The sequence below is a fragment of the Dioscorea cayenensis genome, chromosome 7, assembly GCF_009730915.1.
Source record: "Dioscorea cayenensis subsp. rotundata cultivar TDr96_F1 chromosome 7, TDr96_F1_v2_PseudoChromosome.rev07_lg8_w22 25.fasta, whole genome shotgun sequence".
Taxonomy (NCBI): domain Eukaryota; kingdom Viridiplantae; phylum Streptophyta; class Magnoliopsida; order Dioscoreales; family Dioscoreaceae; genus Dioscorea; species Dioscorea cayenensis.
In genome coordinates this window covers 22746347-22754345 of record NC_052477.1, presented here as the reverse complement: position 1 = coordinate 22754345, position 7999 = coordinate 22746347, and the positions used below count along the sequence as shown (strand labels likewise).

General features: G+C 41.3%; 1 non-coding gene across 1 annotated transcript; it reads right to left on the bottom strand.

The window, feature by feature from the left end:
• Nucleotides 1-7377: 7377 nt before the first annotated feature.
• Nucleotides 7378-7484, bottom strand: LOC120266063. The gene has a single exon (XR_005537906.1). It is a non-coding gene; the product is annotated as a small nucleolar RNA R71 (small nucleolar RNA).
• Nucleotides 7485-7999: the final 515 nt, after the last annotated feature.

Here is a 7999-nt window from a genome sequence, read left to right as displayed (position 1 = left end):
CCCGGGCCAAAGAAGATAAAAAAAAAGAAGAAGATAAAAAAAAAACGGAGAAGAAGAGACGAAGACGAGGTCACCCTCATTGCGCTCTTCTCGGCGTCTGCGTGTTTGTCTGACAACTTCTCTGGTGACACCGTGCACCTTCTCTTCTTCAAGCTCGGCCTCCCATTCACTGCTGCATCATGCAATGCCACGATGGATATGAATGCCAAGTCCAGCAGAATGGATGAAGCCCGGAAGCTTTTCAAATAGATGAAGGACCCTACGTTTGTCTACTGGGAAATCGTCCTCACTGGCATGCTTTAGTGGGAAGGTTTGAGAAGCCGGCAGGAGGTGCTTGATAAAATGACGTCACCTGGACATTGATGATAAAAGCTTACATCGAAACAGGACGTTCCAGAGATGCTTTAGGCTTCCTTGGTGAGATGTTTGCACATGGTATGGCTCAACCGTGTCAGTATGTGCTCGCTCCTCTCAGTATGCTCGCAGACCGGAAACCTCACGGTCGGTCGCTGGCTCCACACCCATTTCATCAAAACAACAAGCTTTGCTGATAATTATAATGACCATCTTCTCAAATTGAACACTGCTTTGATTGACGTGTATGGGAAACGAGGAAGAGTAGACATGTTGCTGTCCACACCTTGCTGTCCAACATACACACTAAGGTTGATGATCTCCGGGTGCTAGTGAAGAATAGAATGATTCAGAAGATTCATGGAATGAGCTTCATTGAAATCAATGGCATTGTGCACTGGTTCACTGCAGGTGATGAAACACACTCTCAAACCGGTCAAGGATCGAAGTGCCTACATCTATGTAAGGGGTGCAACAAAAACGTCCTGGTGGTGTTGTAAGCTCTCTGCTCCTAGAATGGAAAAATGAAGCTCGAGAAGCATTGAAAGAAGCTCATCCTTAGAATCCAAGAAGAACTGAGAATTTCAACAAAGAACCAAGGATGTGAAATTGGTGCAAAGTCCATCAGCCCAAAAAAATAAAAATAAAAAAAAAATAAATAAATAAAAATATATATATATATATATATATATATATATATATATATGTGACAGTCGAAGGGTTACCATAAAAGTTTGGTCTAGTTTTGCCATTGAATATAACCAGGCAATTTATGAAATGACATATTAAAGTGATCTAGTACATATTCACGTGAAAGTGATCCAGTGTATGCATATTCCCATGAAATATATATATATATATATATATGATGTAGAAGTAGGCAAGGTGTGTTGTGAGATGAGAGAGAAGCATGCATATGAAAGTGATCAAGTGCATGCATATCCACATGATGTATATATATATATATATATAAATGATGAGAACTTGAGAAGCATGAAATGCTAGCATGCATACGTGCATGATTCACTTAAAAAAAAGAGAAAGAACTGGTCCCACCATCATATGAGAATGAAACGAATTGTGAAGTTATATATATATTAATAAAATCCAAACATTATGGATGGTGGGCCATTAACATTTATTGAAATGTGGATAATTATTGATAAAAGGCATGGAACATGGAAAGAAGCACTGAGAAAGTGACGGCCATGCTAAAAACAAATGATAATTTAGCTTGTTGATCTAGTGTCGTGAATGTGTGGGGCAGGTGTAACTTGACTCTGGGTTTTCAAGTTCTCATGGATTATTATCAATGATTCTTACCCGTGTCATCATGGTATGAGCCCAGTTTATTTGTGTGACCAATATATATATATATATATATATATATATATGGATGAGAAGTATGCACACTCACACGCATAAAAAAATAAAAATAAAAATAAATAATAATAATTTCAAAAGCTTTGTTTGAAGAAGGAAATACAACCCCACATATAATCATGCCACCCCTAGCTATGCATAGCATGCATGGTTTTAGAATTGTCTTGAGAGGCATAGATAGTTTAGCATTGTCATGACATCTCATGAGTTTAAGTAAGATGCATGATTGATTGTAGAAGGGATAGCAACGGTGTCTACAATGGTTGATGAAGAGAATGCCGGTGATGCTGATTAACCAAGGAAAAGATGGTGACTACAATGATAAGAACATGAAAAAGACTATGGGATGTGCATGAACGAAGAAAATGGCTCAGACAAATATATCAAATACTGATGTTGCTAGTTACTTCGAGAGTAAATGACATACTGTTATTAAGGCATAGCCTTATGTGAACATTTGACATTCATTCCAAAGAAACAACAAAATTACTCCATCCAAAGCAACAACAAGAATGTTCAATTCAAGGAAAAGGAAAATTTTAGAAAATATATAAAAGATGGAAATGATATATATATATATATATATATATATATATATATATATATATATATATCTAAAGGTGGTAGCGAGGCTTACAACGTGCTGACGAGGTACTTGGTAGTGGCGATAATGCAGAACGCAGCGATGACAAAGGCACGAGCAACGGCAACGATATATGACATATATATATATATATATATATATATATATATATATATATGTATAAAGAAAGTTATATGTTGATATATAAATGATGTAATATATATGCGTGTGTGTATATATATATAATAAATAAAACAATTTTCTTGCCTTTACTTATACTTGAGCCCTTAATCGGAGGTTCCTAAGATTTCAATCTGGGGTAATTAATAATGGAGGCTTGCCTCTATTAGGAATGGAAGAGCCCACAAAGACAAAAAAATAAATAAAAGAAAAAATAACATTTGTGATTCGATATATCACCTGGTGTCTCCTCACCGATACGACGCTAGGGCGGGTATTTTCGATCCCACAGACGCCAACGCTTGATGCGTCTTACTATTATTTCTTTTATGTTTTTCATGTTTTATTTTAGTATTACTATTTTGGACTTGTATTCCTCAGAAAGGATCTTCCTTCTGAGTTTATCTTTTATTTTGTCTCAAATTGTATTTCATTACTCTATCTTTTATATACACGAGTTGTTTCTGTTTATTGAGCTTCACTAAATCCCCTTGTGTATGTGTGTAGATGGTCTTGTCAATATGAGAATTGAGAACTAGTCATGGACACAGCCAAGATGTCTTTACACGTGGCTGTGTGTGCTTCACAACCCATTGGAACTTCAATCCCAAGGATTTAGCTCCATCAAATGTAACATTAGGAGTCAGGGATGTATTGTTGAGCATTGCTTTTCTCAGGTTTTTACACTAATATGTGTGTTTTTATGTTACTTTTATGCAGGTAGGGTTGTGAGGCCGAGTATGAAGGAAATAGGCCAATGTGGATCATAATGCACCTATTTTGGAAGAAATCTTGCTAAGGTTCAAACGCGAAGACATAGGTCAGGTGTGAGTCCTAGAGTGTGTGCCAACCTTCTCGCATTCAAGTGAGCACATCCATTTGGAGGAGCACAAAGGCAGTCGCACTCGAGCATTCCGATTTATGCACATAAGAATGAGAGCTCCACCAACATGTATATCATTGAAGAAGCAAGTGATTCACGGCGTAAAGCGTGTGCCCGTTTGCGTTACTCCCGATGAAAAATATGGAATTGGGAAGTTATTCAGTCGAAGAGCAGTAGCGAGCACTCGTCGAAGCCTTTCATTCACGACCGAGAAATCAGAGAAACAGAGAACCCACACGGACATGTGGAAATTATCCATGGGTGTGTGGAAATTCTGCACGGGCGCGTGTACCATCCACACCCGTGGAGTCGCCCGATTCCAGCCCTATTTAAAGTTGATTCAGCCCCGATTTTAGTGTTCTTTTCTCCATCTTTTCCCAAACTTGAGAGAGGGCTTCAGCTAGGGTTTTGAGGGGTATTGGCTAGGGTTTTGGAGAGGTTCTACGGCTCTGACATCGCGCGTCATTTGGAAGAAGGTTATTGGGAGAGCTTTCGTCGGCATCGATCCGGCGAGGTGTATCCTAGGCCGGACAAAGGATCCCTTGCTATGAGTAGAGGACTCTCCACAAGACCATTGACACGACCATCAAGGGGGTTTCTTTATGGAGTCATTGATTTTACATTCGATTTCTTTGATTGTATTTAGCTCCATGGAGAGCTAAACCCCTAGTGGGTACTTGGGTGATTGTGAACCCTAGGATGTATTCGTTTCATTGAACTTCTTTATTATGCTTTTAATAAATTGATGTTTATTGTGAGTTCCAACCTTGAATGCTTGATTGTATGAACATTTCCTCTAGAGTGACACTAGGGTTGAGAGTTCTTGTTGGTAACCTTTTGAGTGAGTGACACACCACGAACGTTAGACAAAGCTAGGTTGGAGAGGGTTGCGAGGGTGAGTCGAGAGGTACAGGAGCGTCCCCTTTCCCCTATGACTTGATAGATTCTACCTCCGTTCCTCGAGTTCTTTGCGGCCATAATAGAGTGAATGGTCTAAGGGATGAATCTCCGTTGGGGCGTAGTTGCGCGTGCAACGGAGTGAAGCATTGAGGGGATCTTAGTATCTATGGCTTAATTGTGGATGGGGACCTTCCGCCTTGACCAAAGGGTTAGGTCTATAATTAGGAAGAGATTTATCACCTGGAATCCCTAGAGCTCATTCCAACTTTATTCGAGTGCGAGGTTGACAGGTTATTTAATAACTCCTCCGGGACATGAATAGAGTTAGGCATAGTTGACCTTAGATTTGGGACTATGTATGTAAGGATTTCCACGACTCACCATTGCATTGATTAGGAAGCATAATAGAGAGTTCTTGCACTTGAAGCGATTGTCCTAGGTGAAGCATCATCCGAGTACCCCATCTTTATCGATTGCCTTACCTCCTCCTTACTTTTGCTCTCTTACTTGTTGCTTTTAATTGTTGAGAATTGAATCATTGTCACACTTATCATTGTTGATATTCCACATAGCTAAGAATCGAATTAAGTGTCTTTACTCCCTACTCCCTGTGGATTCGATACCCGCTCACCCGGGATTATTACTTCGACAAACCCGTGCACTTGCGGGATATACGCAAGGGGATCTTGTCATGTGTGTTTTTATGTTACTTTCGTGCAGGTAGGGTCGTGAGGCCGAGTATGAAGGAAAGGAAGCCAATGTGGATCACAATGCACCGATTTAGGAGGAAATATTGCTAAGGTTCAAACGTGAAGACATTGGTCGGATGTGATATGCTAGAGTGTGTGCCAACCTCCTCGTATTCGAGTTTGGCAGATCCATTTGGAGGGGCACAAAGATAGTCATACTCGGGCATTCCGACTTATGCACATAGACCAAGAGCTCCGCCAACTTGCCTATCATTGAAGAAGCAAGTGATCCACGACGTGAATGTGTGCCCGTTTGCGTTACTCCGGTGAAAGTATGGATTCGGGAAGCTATTTAGGCCAGATACTATAGCAGAGCACTGTAGAGCACGGTAGCAAGTACTGTAGTAGCACTGTTTACAGCCGGCCGAGAAAATAGGAGTTCAGAGAATCCACACGAACGTGTGGAAATTATCCACGCCCGTGTGGAAATTCCGCACGGGCGCGTGAAGCATCCACGCCCATGTAGTCACCCGATTCTAGCCCCATTTAAAGCCGAATCAGCCCTGATTTTAGTATTAGTTTCTCCATCTTTTCCCCAACTTGAGAGAGGGCTTCGGCTAGGGTTTTGAGGGGTATTGGCCAAGGTTTTGGAGAGGTTCTACGGCTCCGACATCTTCATTCCTTAGGAAGAGGATTGGTAGGGGAGCTTCCGTCGAGGCATATCCTATACCGGACGAGGGAATCCTTGGACAACGAGTAGAGGAATTTCCACAAGACCATCAACACGACTACCGAGGGGGTTTGTTTATGGATTCATTGCTTTTACATTCTATTTCTTTGATTGTACTTAGCTCCATGGAGAGCTAAACCCCTAGTGGGTACTTGGGTATTTGTGAACCCTAGGATGTATTCGTTTCATTGAATCTCTTTATTATGCTTTCAATTAATTAATGTTTATTGTGAGTTCCAACCTTGAATGCTTGATTGTATGAACATTTCCCCTAGAGTGACACTAGGGTTGGAAAGGGTTGAGAGGGTGAGTTGAGAGGTACTAGACCATCCCTTTTCCCCTCTGACCTAATAGATTCTACCTCCGTTCCTCGAGTTCTTTGCGGCCATAATAGAGTGAATGGTCTAAAGGATGAACTTCCGCTGGGGCTTAATTGCGCGTGCAACGGAGTGAAGCGTTGAGGTGATTTTAGTATCCAGGGTTTAATCGTGGTTAGGGACCTTCCACCTGGACCAAAGGGTTAGGTCTATCATTAGGAAGAGATTTTTCACTTGGAATGCCTAGAGCTCATTGCAACTCTATGAGAGTGCGAGGTTGAGAGGTTATCTAATCTCTCCTCCGGGACATGTATAGAGTTAGGCATAGTTGACCTTAGATTTGGGACTATGTAATTAAGGATTTTCACGACTCACCATTGCATTGATTAGGAAGCATAATAGAGTGTTTTTGCACTTGAAACAATTATCCAAGGCGGAGCATTATCCGAGTACCCCATCTTTATCGATTGCCTTACCTCCTCCTTTACTCGTGCTCTCTTACTTGTTGCTTTTACTTTTGAGAATTGAATCATTGTCACATTTATCACTATTGATTTTTCACATAGCCAAGAAGCAAATTAAGTATTTTTATTCCCTATTCCCTGTGGATTCGATACCCACTCATCCGGGATTATTACTTCGACAAACTCATGCACTTGCAGGTTATACGCAAGGGGATCTTGTCAAGTTTTTGGCACCGTTGCCGGGGAATAGGCATTTAGAAATACTTTGCACTTTGTTTTCTTAGCTATTTCACCATACATTCTATTTCCTATCTTCTTATTCTATCATCGTTCTAATTTCTTTTTCCTTCTTTTTGGGTGCAGCTCTAGGTTATGACCCGAGGGAATCCCTCAACATTGATTGAAGGAGATCCTGAGCTTGAACGTACACTTAGAAGAAAAGAGAAAGAGCCTGTACAAAAATAGTCTAATCCAGCTAATTTGGAAGTAGAAGAATCTGAAAACATGGCAGAATAGAATGAGCAATAGCGAACATTATCCGATTATGCCAGACCTTCATTGTTGGGGACACAATCGAGTATTGTGCGCCCCCCGATTACCGCTAAGAACTTTGAGTTAAAGCCAGCATTCATCCACATGTTGCAGTAATCCGCACAATTCAATGGTTTGGCCGATGAGGATCCAAACAGTCACATAGAGAGCTTTCTCGAGGTGTGTGATATGTTGAAGATAAATGGGATGACGGATGATGCCATCAAATTGAGAGCCTTCCCATTTTCCCTAAAGGGGAGAGTGAAGCAGTGGCTACACTCGTTACCTAGAGCGTCAATTACCATGTGGGACTAGATGGTGGAAGCTTTTCTAGCTCGTTATTTCCCTCCCGGAAAATCAGCAGAGCTTAGGAATGAGATCTCATCCTTTGTTCAGTTGGAATTGGAGTCTCTATTCGAGACATGGGAAAGGTTCAAGGAGCTCCTGAGAAAGTGCCCGCAACACGGATTCCTGGAGTGGATGATTGTTCAAACCTTTTACAATGGTTTTAACCCAAGTACAAGGCAACTCTTGGATGCGGCAGCAGGAGGTACCTTAGGTAGCAAGACCCACGATGAGGCCTGTTTGTTGATTGAAGAAATGGGGTTAAATAGCTACCAATGGAATGCTAGGGAGAAGAAAAAGGTGGCCGGTCTCCATGAGATAGATGCGGTAACTTCATTGGCGGCCCAAGTGGAAAATTTGAGTAAGAAGTTAGATCTTCTAACTTCAAATAGAGTGGCGGCCGTGACTAATTGTACCAGGTGTGATGGAGGACATGCTCCCTCCGATTGCCTGATCTCTATTGGTGATGTTTCTTCGGTGGAGAATGTTGATTTTATAGGTAATGGCATGAGACCTCAAGGAAACCCATATAGCAATACCTACAATCCGGGTTGGAAGAATCATCCCAATTTCTCATGGAGTTTTCATGGTCCACAAAAGGCCATGGGGCCACTGGGTTTCCATCAACAACAACAACAAA